General features: G+C 36.7%; 1 protein-coding gene across 2 annotated transcripts in view; it reads left to right on the plus strand.

Annotated features, from left to right (window-relative positions):
- Positions 1 to 989: 989 nt before the first annotated feature.
- Positions 990 to 25,063, plus strand: part of LOC127449133 (neural cell adhesion molecule L1-like protein) — a 143,375-nt gene continuing 119,301 nt past the window's right edge. Inside the window, exon 1 of one of the 2 annotated variants that reach the window (XM_051712333.1) lies at positions 990 to 1,184. The gene's annotated coding sequence lies outside the window, so the exon portion shown is untranslated. The remainder of the gene's footprint in view (positions 1,185 to 25,063) is intronic. The other variant, XM_051712331.1, reaches the window with a different exon arrangement.

The raw sequence follows: 25,063 nt of genomic DNA on the forward strand, positions 1-25,063 counted from the left end.
AAACGGACCTTTGTAGACCTTTGTAGCTCCAAAAATCACATATGGAAACATAAAAGTAATCCATAATCTCTAAATCTCCACTTCAACTTTCATTTTTCAGATGTGAAAGTGAAACTAAACAGGCACTACATGTGACTTTCAGATGTAAAAGTGAAAGTAGAGATTTAGAGTAATTTTTTTTTTACTTAAATATTGTTCTGTTTCTCACCCACACCTATTATATTGCTTCTGAAGATATGTATTTAACCACTGGAGTCTTGTGGATTACTTCGATGTTTCCTTTATGAGATTTTTGGAGCTGCAAATATCTGATCACAATTTACTTGCATTGGATGAACCGCCAGAGCTGAGATATTCTTCTAAAAGTATTTGTGTTGAGCAGAAGAAAGTCATACATATTTGGGATGGCATGAGGGTGAGTAAATGATGAGAACATTTTCATTTTTGGGTGAACTATATCTTTAACATTAGGTAATGCATTATGAACTAACATGAAGTAACAATGAACAATTGCATTTTTATAAACTAACATTAACTATTATTAATAAATGCTACACACACACACACACACACACACACACACACACACACACACACACACACAGTATTGTTCATTGCTAGTTTATGATTCCTAATGCATTAACCAATGTTAATGAATGTGATCTCATTGTAAAGTTTTACCCACTAATCTAAGATGCATTTAAATTTTATGTAATCTCCTATACATTTCAATAAACATCCGATGTTCACTTCGAAAGGGTATACCACCTACAAACGAAAATGAGAGAAAAAGGAGAACAATTAACAGTGGTTGCACAAGACTCAGTAGCTAAATATACTACTAAGACCCTCATGCTTCTGAGAAATGCATGGTCCTACCAATTGGCATATTGTTGAGAAGCAAAGAGTCACTGCCATTGAGGTTGGGGGGTGTGTTAACCCGGTCACAGTGGAGCGAAGTTGTGGAGGGCTTTCTCGGTTGCCATGGATTTCTAAAACCTATTGACTGCGTTCGCAGCTCTTTGACTGAACGTAGGCTATTTGTAAGAGAAAACCCACCACTTTGAAGGAAAACGACCATTGCGCTGACAGTTCACATGCACGCTGAATAACAGCTTACGCGCTGCGGTCTTCGCACGTCACGTACGAAATCGCTACGGCAGCGACACAAACAACTCCGAAAGGTAGGTAATTTTCCTTTCTTTTTTTTAGGAGAGGTAAAGGTTTTACTGTTGATATTTCTTTAAAGAGGCAGATATTAACACTTAAATATCGTCTTATGGTGTGAATGAGAGTGAAAAGATGCGTTCGCACATCTGACAGGTGAAATTCAAACCGGTTATTTCCTTTATTAAAATAAGGAGCGTACTTGCTCAGTCCAGCGGCTATAGGAAAACCATACTGTTTGTCCTGTTTTGTCCTTACGTGTGCTTTCAGGGCTATTAAAGATGTATTTACCCGTATAAAGTATGTATTTACCTTTAATACCACTTTCACACAAGCACTGTAGCCAAAGCACTACTCAGAACTGCATGTGTATTAAACATGAATTTAATTGGCTTTATGCCGAAGTGGATATTAGTAATACCAAATAGACTTTTACAGAATATAGAAAAGCTGGTTGATCTGCAAATCTTTCTTCCTTTGATTCAGAACACATTATAGTATGTCAATGGGATTTAATTTCTCAGCAGATTTCAAGGATGTAGTAAATCTGTGAATTCACACTAGCTTACAGTTGTTTCCATTGATCTGCAGTATATGTGGTGCTTTTACGCTGTGACTCTTTGAGGCATTGCTATATGAAACGGTGCTTTAAGCATACTGTGCTCTCCATGAAAAGCATGCCCTTGGGTAGCCCTTGACATCCTTAATAGATAACTAGTGGATTGATCTAGCTTTTTTGGAGCACTTGACTGGTTGTTGTATTCTCATCCAACCCCAGGCCACGCACTCTTAAAAATAAAGGTTCCAATAAGAAACAAAAGCCTAATGCCTTTTAGGAGACTCTTTTTAAGTTCCGCAAATAACTATTATCCTTTATGTCTCTAGAAAACCATATGCACTCGTGTTTTTAAGACCCTCAAAAACCAATACGCTAATCTGAAGGACCTATAATCAAATGGAACATCAAGAACTTAAAGAACCATATAGCAGTAAGGACAGTATACAGTGAAAAATGGCTCTTGATAAGAAGTGTCTCTTTGCTGAAGTGTAGCTACTACATTTACAAAAAAATGTAAGTGTAGCAACTACATTTACAAAACAAAAAACAAAAAAACAAACAAACAAACAAACAAACAAACAAACAAACAAACAACAAACAAACAACAACAAAATAAAATATGCTATGTGAAATAGACACAGCAATGTAAATCATATTGAAAGGAAGCCTTGAGATAGATCTAATTTTTATGTTATTATCAAGCCTTTCCTGCGATTATGAAAATCATGGCAGCAAGATAAGTTACTCTGCTGTAATGACAACAATTAAAGTTGCATTAGAGACAGAAGGCTGCCTCCTGTGCTTTGAGACTTTTCGGCTGAATTTGGTTTGGGCGAATTAGCACAATGATTGGTTTCTCATCTGGGCCACAGGAAAGAGTGCGGGAAAGACAGATAAGAAATGAGTTGGATGTCCCTCCACTGAGAGACTAGGAATGCATTACTGCTAATGAGTGGTGGCAAAGGATTTAATATTGTACTCATCAAAGCTTGCGTACACCTCACAGATGGCCAGTTTTGTATTAGAGTTTTAATGCTACTTACAGGAACACAAAGGTCTCAGTTCTTTGTTTCACATATATCTTGCATTTAATCTTGAATGCACAGTATGATGATTCCACAAGAGCTGATGATCATCCTATTGTGCAACAGTTAATCAGAACTCAAAGTTCTAATGGACCTCTCAGGTTATTAAATAATAATAATAATAATAATAAAAATAATATATATATATATATATATATATATATATATATATATATATATATATATATATATATATATATATATAATAATGGTGTAACTGAGTCAGGTTTGTAGGCATCCTTGCTCGCACATGCTTTTTCAGTTCTGCCCACAAATTTTCTATTGGATTGAGGTCAGGGCTATGTGATGGCCACTCCAATACCTTGACGTTGTTGTTCTTAAGCCATTTTGCCACAACTTTGGAGGTATGCTTGGGGTCATTGTCCATTTGGAAAACCCATTTGCAACCGAGCTTTAAATTCCTGGTTGATATCTTGAGATGTTGCTTCAGTATATCCACATAATTCCCCTTCCTCATGATGCCGCATTATCTATTTTGTGAAGTGCACCAGTCCCTCCTGCAGCAACTCACCCCCACAACATGATGCTGCCACCCCATGCTTCACGGTTGGGATGGTATTCTTCGGCTTGCAAGCCTCACCCTTTTTCCTACAAACATAATGATGGTCATTATGGCCAAAGAGTTCAATTTTTGTTTCATCAAAAAGTAAGATCTTTGTCCCCATGTGCACTCGCAAACTGTAGTCTGGATTTCTTATGGCGGTTGTGGAGCATTGACTTCTTCCTTGCTGAGCAGCCTTTCAGGTTATTTCAATATAGGACTCGTTTTACTGTGGATATAGATACTTGTCTACCTGTTTACTCCAACATCTTCACAAGGTCCTTTGCTGTTGTTCTGGGATTGATTTGCACTTTTTGCACTAAATTATGTTCATCTCTAGGAGACAGAATGCATCTCCTTCCTGGGGGGTTTGATGGCTACGTGGTCCCATGATGTTTATTGTTGAGTACTATTGTTTGTACAGATGAACGTGGTACCTTCAGGCATTTAGAAATTGCTCCCAAGGATGAACCAGACTTGTGGAGGTCCACAATTTTTTTTTTTTTGAGGCTGATTTCTTTAGATTTTCCCATGATGTCAAGCAAAGAGGCACTGAGTTTGAAGGTAGGCCTTAAAATACACCCACAGGTACACCTCCAATTCAGTACACCTCTTATCAGAAGCTAATTGTCTAAAGGCTTAACATAATTTTCTGGAATTTTCCAAGCTGCTTAAAGGCACAGTTAACTTAGTGTATGTAAACTTCTGACTCACTGGAATTGTGATATAGTCAATTAAAAGTGAAACAGTCTGTCTGTAAACAACTGTTGGAAAAATTACTTTGATACATGCACAAAGTAGATGTCCTAAATGACTTGCCAAAACTATATTTTGCTAATATTAAATCTGTGCAGTGGTTAAAAAATGTGTTTTAATGACTTCAACCTAAGTGTATGTAAACTTCTGACTTCAACTGTACACACACACACACACACACACACACACACACACACACACACACACACACACATATATATATATATATATATATATACACATACAGTTTATAAATTTGTTTAAAATTTTTTTTTTTTTTTTTTTTTTTTTTTTTACGTTTTCCACAAATGACTGGGATACCCAGTTAATCAAGTAAAGTGTGACTGAAATATAAATTAAAAATTCGAGTGATGCTTGTCCATTCATAACTTACCACCATTATGGTGTTGCAGGTGGTTGCCAGGGCATTGCTATGCGGTTGCCAATGTGCTCTAAATGGTTTTTAGTGCATTGCTGTGTGGTTGCTTGTGTGTTCTGGGTGGTTGCCAGGGTTTTCTGTGTGAATTTGTATTGGCCCCAGTCAAGAGTCCACCCCCAAGTCTCTATGATATTCTGGTCCCTAGATATTGGGCCCCTCATTCAATGGTCAAAGTCTAACCAATTTTTGTTTGTTGCCCTGTTTTATTGTCTGCCAATTGCAAATCATAAAGCTGATTGCTTAGAAAAGTACTAGACACCTCTTCTCAACATGAGGAAATGTGATATTAGTGTTATGGGGTTTGCTATTAGCCTTAAAGGGTTAGTTCACCCAAAAATCAAAATTCTCTCAAGATTTTCTTACCTTTAAGCCATCCCAGATGTGTATGACTTTCCTTCTTCAGCAGAACCGAAGTGAAGATTTTTATAAGCCAATTTCAGCTCTGTTTGTCCATACAGTGCATGTAAACGGGTGCCATCAGGTTGCTGGCTGTTTGACGGTCCAAAAGGCATATTTAGGCTGCATAAATGTAATTCACACGACTCCAGTCGATCAATTGTCTTTTAAATCGAATCAATAGGTTTGTGTAAAAAATTAATCATTAATTAAAACTTTATTAACTTTATTATAATTGCTTCCTGCCAGCAGTCGACGCATCACGTTACCATCAGGTGACATAAGCGCAATGGTGCACTCACACGGGAAGTCGGATGAGCGTGCTTTGTTTACAACAGAGGAATGAACGTCACGTGAGAGTTAGGTCATTTCAAACAGCAATCCAGCACTGTCCAGAAGCAACGATTTAATGTTTAAAACGTTTTAATGATCAATTTGTTTCTTACACAGACCTATTGATTTGCTTCAGAAGACATTAATTGATCGAGTGGAGTCGTGTAGGTTACTTGTATGCTGCCTAAATATGCCTTTTGGACCGTCAAACAGCCAGCAGCCTGAAGGCACCGATTTACTTGCATTGTAAGGACAAACAGAGAAGAAATGGGCTTATAAAATTCTTCATTTCGGTTCTGCTGAAGAAGGAAAGTCATACACATCTGGGATGGCTTAAAGGTAAGTAAATCATGAGAGAATTTTCACCCTAGATCCTAGGGTACTGGAACTCTCAGAAACAACATGCAAACATCCCATGTGATCATGTTGGATTTTCACCTGACAGACAATAAAAATGAGTGAAGAAATCCCATAGATTTACATTGAAAGAAGGATCCAAGCCATTTCTAGTGACCAGATTGTCATAGAGGCTCTTTTGACATGGGCCAGTAAGCAACCACCTAGCAACCACCTAGAATAACTTAGCAACCACCAGACACCCAAAATACCCTAGCATTGTGGTGGCAAGTTTTGCACAAGCAAGCACATTCCCATGTTCTGTTTTGAGGAGCACTATAAATCAAACCTGTGATAAGGCCTTTATCTTATTCATGATATACTTTATTTAATTAAAAGGTTCAAAAACAATGTCATTTTATGTGGGTGATAACCTTTGTGGGCGATTCTATTGTAGGCTAACTGACTTTCACTCTGTGAATTCAAGCCATCACAGGCAAAGATGAAACCCACAACAATGCCTCTCATCTCCATGTGTAATGCCGTATTCACCCAGACATACAAATTAACTTGCAGAACACCTGAGCCCTGAGCTAAAAAATATGCTGCATATCTCTTTCCATTTTCATGCAAGCATAATGCAGGCAGCCAAAAGATTTCGAAAGCAAAATGACACTAAATAAATATATAAATGAAGGAGGGTGGCATGCCTGAAAAGAACTACAGATATGATTGTGAAAAAAAAAAAAAACATTTGAAAGCAAGAGAAAATATTCAGAGAGAGTTTATATGACATTTCTATCACATTTGAAAATCAGACTCAAAGTTAACATTTGTAAACTTCGAAAACTGGACTTGGCTTGGTAGCATACACATTCCTTGACTAAAATGACTTAGGATGGTTTCACATATAGTACGTTTTAAGTGAACCAAACCCAGTTCTGTTAAAGTGAACCAGAAAGGGATCCAGCTGCAAATGACCTCAGTGCTTTTGGTGTTCACAATGTAAGTGGACTTAAAAGAGGACCCAGTTTTTGGTCTTCTTCACATTAACGTGGTCTCAGACCCCTTGTTGTTCACACCACAGCTTCTTAAGAACTCAGACCCCCAATGCAGCTGGGGCTGTCACGATTATGAAATTTGGTTGACAGTACCTTTTTCATAAATAATTGTGATTATTATGAAAAGCAATTGTCATACAAATTGTCATACTTCTTAAGGTTCACGTATGCTTATAAGAGATAGGTACTAATTTATTGATGTTTAACTTGAAATCATATAATAAAATGGGGCTATATGATTACTTTTAAGGCTTTAAAGAATATAGAATTTTTCATAAAAAAATATTGCACAGGGATCTAATAACATAAAAAGTAATATAATTTATGAAACCCAGACAACACTGCCAATTATATTACATTATGCAATAGTAATAATGGGTACTGTATTTCTGTCCTAAATTCTTCACTCTCTCATGTTATGTTAAGGCTCTCTGATAAAACCTACAAGCTCTTATTTCGCATTAAGGAAAACATTTGAAATTCTATGTGCATTTGACAATATGTTTCTTTATTTATCACCTCGAGAGTAATGGAGCAAGCAAGCGTCTCCTCCTGCATGTCATTTACATTGTGTGTATGAGCCAAGAACATTTGCCATTGCGCAAATAAAATTAAAGTGAAACTATAAAAATCCTCACTTGTCATATCTTTAGGCACCTCACGATTTGATCCGATTCTGATTCTGGGAGTCACAATCCGATTTCAAAATGATTCCTGATGCATCTACATTTTTTTCTTATTGATCATTCTGCTGTGGAAAGGCAAACTAGAGTAACTTCACATTTTGACAGAAATTGGCATTCTTAGACTGTAAGTTACCCTGTTCAAATGCTAGCAGCCATATCACCCTGCAGCTCTTGCCTGGTTGCCCACTATAGCTAAGCAGGGTTGAGCCAGTCCAGTACCTGGATGGGAGACCTCCTGGGGAAAACTAAGGTTGCTGCTGGAAGAGGTATTAGGGAGACCAGAAGGGGGTGCTCACCCTGTGGTCTGTGTGGGTCCCAATGCCCCAGTATAGTGATAGGGATACTATACTGTAAAAAGGCACCGTCTTTCAGAGGAGATATTAAACTGAGGTCCTGATTCTCTGTGGTCATTAAAAATCCCAGGACACTTCTTGTAAAGAGTAGGGGTGTAACCTGTGTGTCCTGGCCAAATTTCCCCCATTTGCCCTTCTCAATCATGGCCTCCTAATAATCCCCATCCATTAATTGGCTCTATAACTCTACTCTCTCCTTTCCACCAATAGCTGGTGTGTGGTGAGTGTACTGGTGCACTATGGCTGCTGGTGCATCATCCAGGTGGATGCTGCACACTGGTGGTGGTTGAGGAGATACCCCCTATACTATGTAAAGTGCTTTGAGTGCCTAGAAAAGTGCTATATAAATGTAAGGAATTATTATTATTATAACTATAACCATGTTTAGAGAAAATTGCAGTAACTACAAAATCCACACTCAAATCAAGTAACTGTTTTGTAAGTGTACAGTGCATTTACAGCCTTTGTATGGCAGTATTGTCATCATAAAAAGTGATAAACACTGAACTCTTTACACAAGGAAATAAATAAAACTATATAAATAGTCCTATTCGTTTTAAAAACACAATATTATTAAATTAAATAATTCAACTGATTATGTTAAATAACTATTATATGTTTAAAGCATTTTCAATCATTTTTATTTAATAGTAATACAATTTTAATAAGAATAAAACTATCCGAGGCCTTTTGATTTTTGATTTTAACTATAATTACAGCTCCAGGTTGTTTACATATATCTGCTTCTGTGAGAGTGCAGATGTCAGCTTCTCCTTTACTCGCCACAGGTGATAAAGTGGCATAAATACAGGATTATTATTTTAAAAATCTATCAAGCATCTAGTATGCGCTGTTTCATCTGTTTGTTCTGCAAATAGAAGTCTCACCTGCCTAACGTTTATCTAAGGAGCCGTCAGGTGTGCGCACTCTTCCCGATGAGCGAGAAAAAATGGCAATAAGCAACAGCAAATGAAAGAGTGCAAGAGGAGTAAAAGACATTGGAAAGCAGCAGACAAAATAATAATTAGAAAATAAAAGCATTACCAAATCTCCCGAACCGCTGTCTCATTATTATTTTCAGGTGTTTTTTGTTTCCCCTTGTTGTGCAAATTAGTGTAATAACAGGCACAAGCTCGTATTTCATGTTCTTTGTTGACATGTAATCACAAACTCTACTCTCTCATTGCCATGTGCGAGAGTTTGTGAAATAATTTCGGGATCGTAGTTTCATTAGGAAACAAATGGTGTGTGGTTGATACATCCAGTCTGTGATCCGTTTTGTAGGATGTTCTTGGTTTTAGGATATGCGTGTGTTTCTAACATCTGTCTCTGACACCTTGTCCTAGCCAGACGTGACACGATAAGATTCCAGTGACAAGCTGTCCACACTAGGCGCGATGCAACACCGTGATACACATACACTAAAATGAGGATAATTGACAATAAAATGTGGAAAACAGAGCAATCACAGACAGAACATTATGTTTATTGAACGCAGCTCATTTTCTCACATAAGCACAGTAGTGCTTTCTACGGCAAGCCCCGATGGGTTAAATACACAATCACACACATACACAGGGAAAAGTTACTTTATAAATCACATTCTTATTCTCTCTGTTAGGACTGTTTATGTTCACGCAGTCCTCTTGTTGTTATTTCGCCGATCTCCACGTGACAGGGAAGCAGACAGAAAGCCAGAATGAATCGGTATGTCTCCCCTCTGCCGTTCTGAACCGTGCGTATGTGTATGTGCGTGTGTATGTGCGCACGCGCGCATGTGTGTGCGTGTCTGTGTGTGTGTGACAGAGCTCCAGCTGAAGAGAGGGAGACCTCAAGCACAACATTCGGTAGGTGTGTGACACCCTCGGCCAAAATCAGGTTGTTCTGAACTGGCTAGTGAGATGCTAGCTTAAATATACTGTAAAAAGAATAATTTTAGACCCATTTGTTGACTGCGCTGTCTGGCGTGACGTTGCAGAAGTAGAAACCATTTCAAAAATAAAAAGCCCTGTCGCTCATCGTCTGTCATGGCTGGTTAGGACAAAAACTCTGATTAACATGGAAAAGATACCTTTTATCGTGTGTCGCAGTGTCGCGTCTTGTTAGGACACGGTGTAAGTGCCACTGCTCTGCCGCATTCTCAGAATCGATTAATTGGAGAATCGATTTCTTTCTTCCACCCCTACTTCAGTCAGGTCAGTCGCACTGGTGCGCCTAAATATTTTTTCATAGTTGTACACAGTAATTTTCAGTCGCAAATGCGACTGAAATGGTCGCACTGTAGAGCCTTGTGATCACTTACTTAAAGCCAGTATATCTGTTTTTGGTGAGATTCCCTTATACGAAAATGTATTTATCTGAGTTAGCAGGCAATGTGTGTGTATAGCCTATGTATTTTTATGGTCTTGAATTTGGGTGTGAATGAGATGAATTCTGTCTGTTCAGCACTGGGGGAGGGGTGGAACTGGAAGCCGTAGTAAAGATGTGGTGATTATAGCGATGGAGGTTCACCTCCATACTTCATTTAACAGGCTGGATTGTCATTGAAGTTGCTCAGTCACTGTCATCAATTGTACTGGAGGACGAATGAATATGCTGAAGTAATATTGAAGGACAAACCTGAAAGAGGTCAGTCTTATCAGGTATGTTTAGGGCTCCCTTTATCCATCCTTTCCCAAGAGGCACTAAAGAGATGGCAGAAGGGCAGGTTGTTACAGTTTGCAAATGCCTAGAGCAGCAGGACAGCATAGATTCTCTATGATTCACCTAGTGTTACATGTTGTTTAATCATTCAATATATCTTATATGAAGGTTCCGAAGCAATGGATCATTAAAAACAGGAGTTAAGTCTTTTATCATTTTGAGGAAGTGCCCTGTAGCTGTTTTTGTTTATTGGTTTGCAATATGTGGAGTTCACAGAGTCTATTTCAGAGAGGTAGGGAAATATGCTCCTTTATATTTTAAAGAAATCAAAATGGACCCTGTTTACATTCTTAATACATGTTCTGGTCTTATCATGCAAGAGTCATAAGTAAGTGCACGTAATTCCAAAGAAAAATTGTTCATAAAAATGTAATAAATTGTCTTTGTAATTCAAAATGTTATAAACTGTCTTTGTAATTCTTCATCAAAATGTAATAAATTACTCCACCTCTGAAACCACTTTCATTTTCCCTTGACATCACCTACATAGGCTGTTAACCAGTTGCAAAATAGCTATTTAGAAGAAACATACTTAATGCAATTAGGCTACGCATAAGCATGTAGGTACTTGGCCAATGCATTGCCAACTCGTGGCCTGGTTGAACATGCTTAACGTGCATTTTTGCACTATGGCAGAAACAAACCTCAGTACTCAAGGGGATGAGAGAATTACCTTCAAAAGTCTGTGCCAGTAAACTGGATTTATTATTGTTCAAGTAAGTTGCTATAAATACATTGACTACTATTCTTGCTCAGCAATATTCTCTTCAAACTGTTGCTCCGCCATGACAGTAGATGGCTTAAAAGAGAAAACCCATTGCTGAAGCGGACAGTTTACAATAATGTTGTATAACAACATTAAGCACAAAATTGTATAGTCTTTTATTACCCTTTTATCTACCCGGTTTTGTTTTCTCATTAAATATCCTATTTCACTCTGAAATTTTGTCTCATTATGGAAGTAAATTGGGTTGCGAATCTTGACTTTAATAATTCATTGTAATACACTGTAATCTTCATAAACTTTTGGATATACAGTATTTCTGGATATATTGACAATACCTGGTAACAGTATAAATAAAAAATAAATAAAAAAAGTTACATATGTAGTGCTTTTGCATCATTATTCATGGTAAACCTTATAAGGTTAGCTTTGATATAGAAAGTTGAAAGCTCAGCCATTTTGTCAAATAAAACATCACATTGTTGCATGGCTTGTGAGGCGAAACACAGCATTTCCTGCAGCTTACCCATCCCCCAATATGTCCATACTGTGATTAATGGCACCATCTCTTTCACAGATCTCCTCTACTACCGTTGCACTCTTTAAATCTTATTCATGAGGAAGGACATATCAGTTTAACAACAGGAGACGAGACTCTGAACTTTCATCACATATCTCGTACTTCACAGCATGCTACCACATTAAAAAACCATGCTAGTATATGTCCCATAACATTGGCGTGAAATATGATATATCCGATAAAATGTTTTCTGCAAAATAAAATATAGATGTGAAATGCGAAGCATGTGATACTGATGGAATTTATATGAGCCATTATTCAAATCAGCACGGCCCGATCTGTGAAGGGAATGGATTAAAAAAATAAAGACAAAACAAATAAAAATGATGAATAGGCTTTGACCGCTTATGGAATAGAAACATCTTTGTCCCTGGGGTTCTCAAAAAGAAGGTTTGTGTTTTCAGGGTATGGGCAACCCTAGAATTGCACCCCAGAGATGGAGTAGAGGGAAAGAAAGGATGCAGGAAAGAAAGGATGAAGGAGGATAGATGTGACAGCCATGGGGACCTAAAAGTTCATGGCAGTAAAAAGGCTCATTGTGTCCAGGGACGTGATATGAAACATGCAGAGCTTTGCTTTTGCTCCATTCTGTCCCGCTCTCTGTAAACAAGGATGTACCAGTCACAGGACCTGCAGGAAGACCTTAATGAAGAAACATTTAGCAGTTGCATTAACAAAACTACTCTCTTTTACAACAAACTTTTAAAGGGATAGTTCAACCAAAAATTAAGATTCTGTCATCATTTACTCGCTCTGATGTTGTTCCAAACCTTTAGGATTTTCTTCTGTGGAACACAAAAGTTGAAATTTTGATGAATATTCTGCCCACTTTTTTTTCTTCCATATAGTTAAAGAGAATGGCGCCTTTAAGCTCCAAAATGACAGACAAAGCACCATGAAAGTAAGGTTTTTGCACTATATTACAAGTCTTTTAAAGCCATATGATACATTTGTTTGAGGAAGGACCACAGTTTAAGTTATGTTTGTTATGTAATTTGTAAATTAAAGTGAACAAATCGGACATCACGTTATTTTGCATGGAAAAGAGTGACAAGTGACAATTTTTCAAAATTTCTCCTTTTGTGTTCCACAGAACAGTAAATAGGAATGAACAGTGTTGGGGAAGCTAAAAAATATGTTAGCTACACTACAAGCTACTAACAAAAATTTGCTGAAAGCTATTTAAAGAGGAAACTATTTTTAGATAACTAACAATTGGATGATGTTATAAATTAATTTTATAACTTTAATATTAAAGGAATATTCTGAGTTCAATACAATTTATGCTCAATCAACAGCATTTGTTGTTGATTACAAAAAAAAAAAAAAAGAAAATAATAATAATAATAATAATAATAATATAGCAAAATCTGGGTTACAATGAAAGTGAATGGGGCCAATCCGTAAATGTTAAATTACTTACTGTTTCAAAAGTATGGCTACAAAATGTAATCAATATTCATTTCAACATGATTTAAGTGTGATAAAATTGCTTACTAAACTTTTCTGTGTAAAGTTACATCCAATTTTACATCAGATGACGCCATGAAGACGCAACAATGGTAAACAACTTTATAGCTCCAATAATACACAAGTTTTAACAGAAGAATTAATGTGTAAGTGCCCTTAAACCCTCCAGAAACGGACCCCACTTACTACCAAGTGCCTCACTGTAACCTCGATTTTTGTCGGGGTTGAGGGACAGGTCTAAATATTGTTTTGTGGTAACCAACATTATGCCACAAATGCTGTAGATTGAGCTTGACTTGTATTAAACCCAGAATATTCTTTTAAAATATTATTGAATTCTGCAGAATTTAAAACACCATATTTTATATAACTGAATCGAAATATAGTGAAAAACAGCAACAATTAACTAAACATTTTGTTTTTGAAATGACTGACTAAATTGAGTCAGAGTTTCCAATGCTAAATATGAGGGAATCGTATATTTTAACCCATTCATTTACACAAACTATATGAAATAATCGATTCACCTAAATGATTTGGTTTTCCCAACACTAGATGGGAGAGAGGATGGTTTAGGGACGTGTGGCTGATTACTCCCTCGGCTCCATTGCTGCGTTCACAATACAATGTGACACATGTAGCGCTTTGTGATACTAAACCGCTACTCATTGGAAAATGTAGCTCGTTACTAAAATAGGTATACTATTGTGAATATAGCTGAGCTACTGCCACACTATTAAAAAATGTAGTTAATTTTCGAAAGACATTAAGTTGAGTAAATGTTGATAACATTTTTGTTTTTGCGCAAACATTTGCTTTTAACAGGACACTGTAACACTCTAAACTAAAACTCAACCAAACGTTGAATAAGATAAATAATCTAAACAAGGTCACATGGACCATTAACTTACTTTATTACATGAGGTCAACCCTCATGCCAGAGCTAAGGACTTCAGCTTTTCAAGCATCACATTGTAAATCACATGTAATGGTATAGACTCCATATGTGCACACATCAACAAAAACACAACCAGCAGGTGCAGTCCCAATAAGTCCCCATGCGAATGAGCCATTTGGGTTTCTGTTTTACTCTAATGCCTACATCCATGCGCATAGCATGCACTGTGGTCTTAACAAGCCACTATATATCCAATCCATAAACCATATCTATTGGAATGAGAGAGAGTGAGACCTATATATAACACTATTTATAATACTATAATACTACAGGGGCCGATTGCATTGTTGGTGGTATAAGAAGACAGACACCCGAGCTGATAAAGCCACACAAGTGAACACTAAACATACTCTGCTACATGTGTGTGCACTGCATAGGGAAAAGATGTTTACTGGTGTAGAGCGGTAAAACACCATTAGCCGGCCATCAGAGGGTTGATGAGCATTGATTAGGGAAAGAGGTATAGGGATGAATAATAAATGACTTGCAAAATAAACTTGAGCCTCCTTCAATATCTTTGTGTGTACTGAAGCCTTAAAGGCACTATTCTGAAGAAAAGTATCTTAATTCGATTTAGACTTTTGTATACGAAGTGTTGCACAAATGTCAACATATTGACGAGGTCAGTGTAGAAATGTAACTGGATTTTACTGGACAAATCAAATTAGTAGTTTAATCAAATCAATGGCTCTCAACTGGTTTTGATTTAATACCTAGATTTTACATTGGATACCCTCAGTATACGCACTTGTTTTGCTGCTTCAGAAGTACATAATCTACTGTTGTGTTAGTTTCCCTTTAACTGTATTGGATGCTGTTTGTGAAACTGGCGATTCTTAGTTGTAATTGGTGCATTATCACTTCAATTCTACCATTCCCCGCCCCTGACAACCGCTGTCACCTCCGTCATCGACAGAGGGAATTCATGACAGTGAGTGGAGAGAGAGAGAGAGTCACCCTCACGCTGAAACAGTAGTATCAGGTAAAATGATTGAACCAAATATGCCAAACGTCCCGTAAAATAAGGAATTGTCTCGTAATTAAGGGAAAAAATTGTGTTCCATATGAAATCCATATGCGATGCCGTTTGTCCCGTATTTTAGCTTCACACACCCAAACTGCTGAGAATGTTTCAAAATCGAGAGAAATGGACCTGAAACCCACAACTTTCGTTTGAGTTGTGTGACATATCGGCTGTTTTAACATTGACGGCTTCACACTGAACGCATTTTGCCATCCACCCGTGCTGTTTTTCAATGTAAAGCAGCATCTTGCGCAGGAGAGCATGTGTAAATGGGTCATTCCTACAATTCGGTGACATTAAGTCCCCAGTACAAGTGTGTGTGGTATTTATATTGTTTAATTTCACCCGATTACAATTTTGATAGGCTTATTAAAAAGAATAAAGACTTTTTATAATGTTACACACTTCTCTTGGCTTAAAGTTACATTTTCTCATGTCCCCAAAACTGCACATCAAACATCTTTGACAAAAATAAGTGCTAAATCATTGGATTTCTATTTTTTTCCCCCATACAGTTAAGAGTTTAGTATCACATTCTCTCACTAACATGTATATATTTGTGGTAAATGTGTAATTTTAACACTGATAATGGAGGTTTTTTGTGTGTCCCTTGATTTATTGTTCACCCTGTTGTGTCATACTATGACATTTCATTGAAGATATACAGTATGTTATGAAATAACGTCACACACACTGGAGGTGGACATCAGCCATTCTGTAAAATTACTTTGAGTTGTTTGAAGTTTGTAACCCATTTGTTTTATTTATGTTTTCCTTTATTTTGTGGTTTTACTCATATGTGCTCAAGCATAACATGTCCACCCTGTTATGGGAAGATATATGGGAAATTATTATAATTTTAAAATGTCAATAGATTTATGTTAACAGAAATAAAATAAAAAATATTAGTTTACAGATATGTTTGATAGATATCAATCACAGAACATGTAGTGGCTAATTTATCCTCTGAATGTTCACCCTGTTATTGTGCACCTTGTTATTGTCCACCCTGACGTTGCCTATTTAAATCAATGGACATCTGATTTTTTTTGTAATTTAGCTTGACCAGTATGACTAATGTATGACTAGAATCTTTAACATGTCCCTATAATGATGAAAGGATGTAGGAATGACCCATTTACGATATGTACAGAATTGCAGTTCCGCCGCTCTCTAGACGCAGATTATGCAGTCTGCGTATAACAGACAACGACCCCACCCCCCAAGTCAGACGATCAGGGACTGGGTAATAGTAAAACACTTTTTTTGTTGGACTACGCCATTGGTTGTGACCCACCAGTTGAGAACTTCTGACCTAATTTCATAAATTCACTGAGCTTTTCAGCAGCCAGTATTTGTAGATGTGAGAGCAACTTTCATCAGTCTTCATAATGTTTGAAATAGAGGTTAAAGAAGGATACGACAATCTGTGGCTGTCCTTGGCCCTATACACCTAATTGTGCTTAGGGCCAAAAACACAGTAAATACTCCAGATCTCAATGTTCACAACCTTCAGGAACAACAACTGTTGTATGAGAACGCAGCCAAACCTATAATTCAGCAGTGTTCTGGGACCAAAACCCCACGTCCCGTACTGACCCTGGAGGAGCCTGTTGAGAGCCAATAACCCTCTGACCTCATTATATTTTCTTCTGAAATGTCCCAAAAAAATGCCTTAAATTAATCTCAGATTCCAATTTGTTCAAGTTCGAGCTGCTTATTTTGAGGGAATACGGTTTTGAAAAATTATGTGCTATTATTTCCCTAAAGGGTACAAGTTCAGTGATTTGGGAGTAGCATTGGGGAAATAAAGAAACTGAGGAACTAGGCTGTAGGGTTACTTGGATAACGAGCTCATGTGTTCAATTAAGTGTGATGATAAATGTGGTTATTTCTTCAGTGTTATTCCTACATCTCAAAACCCTAAATTCGCTGCAGTTACATTATTCCAAATGCCAGCTGAAGAGCAGGGAAATGCCGATATATCAGAATACTTATTCTCTTTAAACCTGAAAGACAATTAGCATTTTCTGGTTCCCTCTGGAATTTGTATGTTTTTTTGTTTTTTTTTGTTTTTTTTTTATAATGCCACTTTTGTATTTATTAGTAAAATTAGGTTTGTGGTTAAAATGACTTCTGTAACACAAATTGCACAATGTTATTGCTCAAATGTTACTTTTAAAGGACTAAGTCTTTTAAAATGATATGTTTCTTTCAAGTTGCTCAATAGGAATTACAACTACCACAAGCATGTGTCTGTACATGCCTCATGAAACAGACAACCACTGTAGTCTTTATTAGCAACATACTTTTTTTTTTCTTTTTCTTTTTCTTTTTTTTTTTTTACACAGTAGCTTCAAAATTCATGTTTGAATTATGACATCCAGTTATGATATAATGACTGAATTGGGACATGGGCTATGTATTGTGATGTGTATGATATCATGAGGTTGTTGCCGATACCCAGCTCTATTGGAGAGTTTGGATAGCACTGATTTATAAACTTGTATGAAGAAAATTAATTCACTTATAGTTTTTACAGACAATTGCTGCATGGCAAATTAGGGAGCATAAACTACAAGACAACAGAGCAAATCTGGAGGTAATTCTAACACTGAGCGGTGATTAATTGTATTAGATAATCACTGGAAGGCAGGTTGCAGTGACAGCGCTTTAGATTAACGTAGCTTGAACAGAGTTTACTGTTGCGAGTTGTGTTAACATTTTACATAACAGTGCGTAAAACAGTGTTAGAATTGAATGTGTTTGGGGTCGTAAACCTTTGCAGTAGAGCTTGACATAGTTAAACCAAATAGAGATGCTATGATGTATATGAGAAAATTCCAGTTAGACATGGTGCAGCAAAAACATGGGTCAAGTCACAACAAATTTTTTTCCAGAATTCCAGTGTTGGGTCCTTTAGGGATACTGATCAGTTTTAATTGGCTCGTTTTACATTTTTAGCCTATCAGAAAGCTAGAAAACACTATCTATCTCAGATATATTTATGCAACAGCTGTTGCAGATTATGCAGTTATGCAGTTAAATGCAGATTTTTTTTTTTTTTTTCTAGAGTTTGAGATGAAAGGACTGATTCCCCCTAAATTGGGTCTAGAATCACTTAAAATTATTACCTGTTTCTTGAACAGGTCTCTTTGTTTGCCCAATAAGCATCTAGCCGAGAAGAAAGCAAATGCATGTGTCACTATGCATGCTTAAACACCTCAGAGACCTGCTGTTATTATGACTCACCTCAAATATGACTGCCAGAGTGGATTCACTTCTTTTCGCTCATTGTACTCGGTGACATAAATGAGAAGAGATGAGAACAAAATAGTTTTGCACACCCCTCTCCCGCTAATGATGTTTGAGAAGAATGAATAAGTTAGCTTTCAACACAGGCAAAAATCTCTGCCTTTATCTATATGCTTATGTGCCCACATGCATTGTGTTAGACAAAATGACATGACAGCATAACAATGATCGTTAGCCATTTTGTCAAAAGCATTTGCATGGATTGTTCAGCTCAAAATAAGGTCTTTCATGATATTGACAAGCATCAATTTGACATTTATTTCAACATTAACTAAAAAAACACATTTTAAATGTGAAGTGTGCAATTTGTTTGATGTTAAAATACTTTCTCCTATCCCAGTTTAATATGCAGAGACTATACTGTGAGCTATCGTAGGTTGGTTGCAGCTGAGGAGCAACCAAATACAATATTTTTTTAATTGTTTAACAGTGTTTTCATTTAGCATGCTAACTGTTTAGCATGCTAAGCTAACATTCCATCATTCATTACCTACCGTTATCAAGCAAATAAAACTTAATTTTATAAAATGTTGAATTTTGTGCTAAGGATATGGTAGTACTCTATTTACATGATCAGCTACAGCTGAAATTAATTACAAACATCTTATCAGACAACTACCCAAGGGGAGACAGGATTTCATGGGGGGACTGAATATTTCATGACACGTGGAATGTCCAGGAATCAATGGTTGAGAATTAAGTTCTTCATCCTATTTAGTACATACTTTGAAAATATGGGAATTCGGATGTTAGTGAAAGATCACTTCAGTCTTTATGATGGACTTTATGATAGAGGATGAACTGTTGCCAACTCCAACTGTAAGATATCTTAAACGCTTACTTAATTTATGAATTTTAAACCATGACTTGCACTGCACACAAATAACTAATATTGGCATTATATTCATGCTGTTTAGCTAGAGGGGAACTGGTCCCACAGTGAGCATGGTTTATCCCAAGGTTATTTTTCTCCATTAACCAACACCTTATGGGGTTTCGTGTTCTTTGCCACAGTCACCTTAATCTTACTTACAGGGGTTCTAAATGCAATTATTATTTAATTATTTAATTTTTATACACAATTTACAATCATACTACACAATGATGACTCTTAAGAATTTATAGATATTACAGTTTCATTTTCTGTTAAAGCATGGTTTTCTGTAAAGCTGCTTTGAAATGATGTGTGTTGTGAAAAGTGCTATACAAACAAAAATGGCTTGACTTGACTTGACTAGTGGCACAGAAATTACACACTTCTCCTTTAAGGCCAATGTAGTCTATTATAATACATTTACAGTGCTCCTACAATTATAAACCCATTCCTGCATTGCTTAGCCTGTCATATAGCTTACATTTCATCGGAACCTCAAAGGTTGTCTGAACCCCCTTAATTTAGAAATGCCACAGATCCAGAACTGTCAACAAACCAGCAGTAAATTGCATGATGCAGGTGTTCTCCTTCACCCGAAGCCTGTTAAATGGGACCCTTGCGGTGATGTGGCACTGTGTGCTAGTAATTGGATGATGGTGCTGTCCATCATACAAATGGGGTCGAGAAAAAAGAAAGACCTGCCCACATTTTCACAGGCCATCAGCTATGATTGACACGTTGAGCTCCATTGTGTTATAACAGCCTAGAGCGATTTATATCTGATTCATTACATCCACTAACTGAATCTTTCAAGACTGGTGTGTTTGAAGTTGTTTTCACTACTCTTTAATGTATTATTTTCCACTGACTGCAGCTAAGCCGGTTACTATGGGCAACCTGTGTCACATGGGACCTGTGATAGAACTACTAGAGTGTGAGGTGCCTGTGGCATAAATACACCATCACTCCACACATACACACAACAAGAGGCAGAGAAATTTTTTTTTTTTTATCTGTGCCAAGTACCATGAGATAAGGAGAGAGAAAGTGTGTGTTCTTTTAACAAGCAATTGTTTGTCCTTTTCAGCACAATCAATAAAATCAGCGTTTAAATTTTAGTGTGTGTCAGTAAACACCCAACAAATATAGATGAATGCAATATACAGGTCTGTTATAAAGCATTAGTATGAATCTCACAATACCTGTCAAGAACATATCCAGGCTACATTTAAACCAAAAAAATCTAAAGGAAGAAATAAGCAGAAATAAGCAGCTCAGCTTTGTTTGAAGGCTTGTGACCATCCATCTTCCTCTTGATCACATTCCTGAGGTTTTCATTGGGGTTCAGGTCTGGAGATTGGGCTGGCCATAACAGGGTCTTGATCCGGTGGTCCTCCATCCACACCTTGATTGACCTGGCTGTGTGGCATGGAACCGATCCTCTACCTGATCGTCTAATGGTTATCCTGGGGTAAAACTTGCTTCCTTCTGCTCTGACAATGTTCCCCAGCTTTAAGGATTGTTTTTTCCAGCAGGACAATGCTTCATGCCGCACAGCCAGGTCAATCAAGGTGTAGATGGAGAACCATCGGATCAAGACCCTGTCATGGCCAACCCAATCTCCAGACCTGAACCCCACTGAAAACCTCTGGAATGTGATCAAGAGGAAGATGCATGGCCACAAGCCATAAAACAAAGCAGAGCTGCTTGAATTTTTGCGCCAGGAGTGTCATAAAGTCACCTGACAGCAATGTGAAAGACTGGTATGCCAAGATGCATGAAAGCTGTGATTGAAAAATAGGGTTATTACACCAAATATTGATTTCTGAACTCTTCCTAAGTTAAATTATTAGTATTTTGTTGTTTAAAAAATAATATGAACTTGTTTTCTTTGCCTTATTCGAGGTCTGAAAACACTGCATCTTTTTGCTATTTTGACCAGTTGTCATTTTCTGCAAATGAATGCTCTAAATGACAATATTTTTATTTGGAATTTGGGAGAAGTGTTGTCAGTACTTTATAGAATAAAACAAAAATGTTAATTTTACTCAAACACATTCCTATAAATAGTAAATCCAGAGAAACTGATTATTTTGCAGTGGTCTCTTAATTTTTTCCAGAGCTGTATATATATATATATATATAGATAGATAGATATAGATATATATAGATATATACCCGCTTCACATCGGGTGGTTCTTCGTCTCCACGTTGTGCATTTAAAATCATTTAACGCACACCTAGCCTTGGATTATCCCTTACATATATTAGGGCTGTCAATCGATTACATTTTTTAATCAAATTAATTACATGGTATCCTGATTAATTAATCGAATTAATCGCATATATAAATATTCGCTGAGAAAGCACCTCAAATAACAATAATTCAATATATAATGATGAAATAATTAAATCTTTAAATATTTACAAATTATATATATATATATATATATATATATAATGATATATATCATTGTTTAGAACTGAAGGCTATACAATGCTTGAAATTTCATACAAAAGTGTACACTACAGTCTTCGAAGACAAAGGTTAACTGGCTCTAACAAGGACAGAAAGAGATATAGAAGGCCAGATGTACAACTAAACAGGAGGATAAGTACATCAGAGACTCTAGTTTGAGAAATAGATGCCTCACATTGATTCTAACTGCTCAGTTTCATGTTCAACAGTAAAGAGAAGACTCAGGAGTGCAGTCCTTATTGGAAGAGTTGCAAAGAAAAAGCCACTTTTGAAACAGATAAACAAAAAGAAAAGGTTAGAGTGGGCAAAGAAGCACAGACATTGGACAACAGATAATTGGAAAAGAGTGTTATGGATCTTAACCCCATTGAGCTTTTGTGGGATCAGCTAAACTGTAAGGTGTGTGAGAAGTGCCTGACAAGACAGCCACATCTATGGCAAGTGCTACAGGAAGTGTGGAGTGAAATGTCACCTGAGTATCTGGACAAACTGACAGCTAGAATGCCAAGGATCTGCAGAGCTGTCATTGCTGCACATTGAGGATTTTTTGATGAGAACTCTTTGAAGTAGTTAAAGAAGTAAGTAATAGTAGTCTATAGTAATTTTTCACATTATTAATGTCCTGACAATAAATTGTGATCAGTTGAATGCCACTTTGGTGAATAAAAGTACCATTTTTTTTTTTTTTTCATAAGAGTAAAATCTGTACATTATTCCAAACTTTTGGCCACCGGTGTATATACAGTATATGACAATTAAGGGAGAAATGTGACCTGGACATAATATTTAGCTTTTGATATAATATTTAAAACTCTGGTTATCAGCATGGGCTAGTATTCCTGATGTGATCACCCATTGAGGGAAATAAAGTAAGAGATGAGGAAACAGAGAGGTAGGTTGTAGAAGTGGAGAAAGGAGATCAGGGCACATACTCTTGTTCATCTCCCGCTTGTCCGTTCACTGTCAAAACTTTCATGTAAAATCAACAGTAACTTACTGGTAACAAATAGCCAGCAAGCTGCTGTATTCCATATCACAGTAAAATTACTGTAAAACGATCTACAGTAGTTTACAGCATACTGTATAATGGTTTACAGTATGTGCTGTACTGTAAATTTAATCATGGAAGTTGTTTGTATGATGTATATTAAAATACAATTTATAAGCTGTACAGTAAAATTAATTACGGTAATTGTTTGTATGTTGTATATTAAATTGCAGTGTCCATACCGTAGAACTAACCATAGTTAGAGTAACTAACTTCTATCTATTATAAGTTAAAAAGGAGAATGAAACAAATGAGGCCTTTTTGCAAAGAAAACATTTATTACATTTTGACAACTCAAATATCACATAAATGTTGCTCATAAAGGTAAATTATGACTACACACATAAAAGTCCATTCAAAAACTACAGTATTAAGTTCACCAGATGTCCAAATGACTTAAAGAACACTCTCCAGTTCTTTGCCTGTCCAGACCTAAAGAACAAAATAAAAAAATCAATTTACAGTGTTACAATTTAATGTTATTACCATCACACAATGACACCATAAATAATGTCACTTTCTGTTTAGACAAAGAATGAAAAATAATCCCACTCCCATGTCCCCCTCCTTCACATGTGGCATGTGAGGCATTGGGCTACGGTGTGCCAGCTCATCCATTAAAACTCACATTCCACTTACTCTTTTATGCCACTGTATAAAGGGCACTCGGGCAAGCTTTTCTTCATTCAGATTCAAGTGCTCAGCATTCCTCTCACTTGACATGGACATCCTTTGCTGGACCAAAGAGCCCTTTTATATGAATTGTGTCTTCACACAGAAGCTACTCTGTTTTAGTCTTGTTAGTAACATTCTCGACCAGATTAATGTGAAGATGTACTTCTACTTGGTTTCTAACAAAGGCTTCCCATCATTGCGAAGAACTCCAATATTCTCTGAGTGTTATTTATTGCAATTTGCTTTATATGAGAATTAGCAAAAATGGAGAACTAATTTCTGTAATCTGACATATTTCAGAGTGAAACAGGATATTAAAAAAAATAAATAAATAAATAAAATAAAATATAATAATAAATAAATATTCAACAAGAATTGATTGGATAGTGAAGTAAGCGCTACATTCCAAAATGGAGCCAAGTTGGTGAAGTCAGCTGAAAAAGAAAGTTTTTTCAGAGGCGTAACAATCTATTCAATGTTTTGATGAAAAATCACTGCAAAAGATATTTGTTTCACAGGAAAAACATGCATGAATGTATGGTTAACAAGTTAAGTAAAGTATGAAAACACTGTTCCATAACAAATCACCTCTGATTGTGTTTATGATGTTCTAGTCATAAATACCCATTCGGTATATTAATAATTTAGAATTATGCTCTCTAATGATGCGTAAAGCATTTACTAATACATTATTATAAGGGCTATGACCCATATAATGGCCCCTTTCATTCTGACTGCAGAATAAATAAAAGAGAATGGAAGGAGCCTTGTTGTTGGACACTGCTGTGAGTAATTTAGCATTAGCAGTGGAGTTACGTCACCATATTGCTTTTGTGCTGTGAAGTGTGGATGACATACAGTGAGCAAAACTACACCTAGCAGTGCATGAGACTTAACTCGACAGACATCATTCATGCTAGACCAGTAAAATCTATACCACCCATTTGCAGAGCAAACCACAATTTTTTTTAGGATACAAGGGGTTTATGGCATGCAGTTTGGCCGAACTTAGTATTTCAGAATTTAACCTGCTAAAAAAAAAAAAAAACAATTGAAACCATCCTAAGATGGCTTGCTGGACTCTCTGCCTAGTCTCAGCTGGTTGCTGGTAGATATTTGCTGGTTTTAGAGGGGTTTTGGGCACTGCACCAGCTTGACCAGGCTAGGAGACTAGCTAGACCAGCTAAAGACCAGCTTGGCTAGGCTTGGAGAATAGCTAGACCATCTTAAACTGCCTGGTTTTTAAGAAGTTACCTTGCTGGAGAAAAAAAAAATAAAAAAAATAAAAAAAATAAAAACAACTTAAACCAGCCTAAGCTAGTTTGTTGTCTCAGCTGGTCTGTTTGCTGGTTTTAGAAGGGTTTTTGGCACTTACCAGCTTGGCCAGACTGGGAAACCAACTGGACCAGCTGAAGACCAACTTGGCTCTGACATTTGCTAGATCATTTTTAAACCACCTTGCATTTCAGAATACAAAAAA

This window comes from Myxocyprinus asiaticus, chromosome 12 (genome assembly GCF_019703515.2).
Source record: "Myxocyprinus asiaticus isolate MX2 ecotype Aquarium Trade chromosome 12, UBuf_Myxa_2, whole genome shotgun sequence".
Classification (NCBI taxonomy): domain Eukaryota; kingdom Metazoa; phylum Chordata; class Actinopteri; order Cypriniformes; family Catostomidae; genus Myxocyprinus; species Myxocyprinus asiaticus.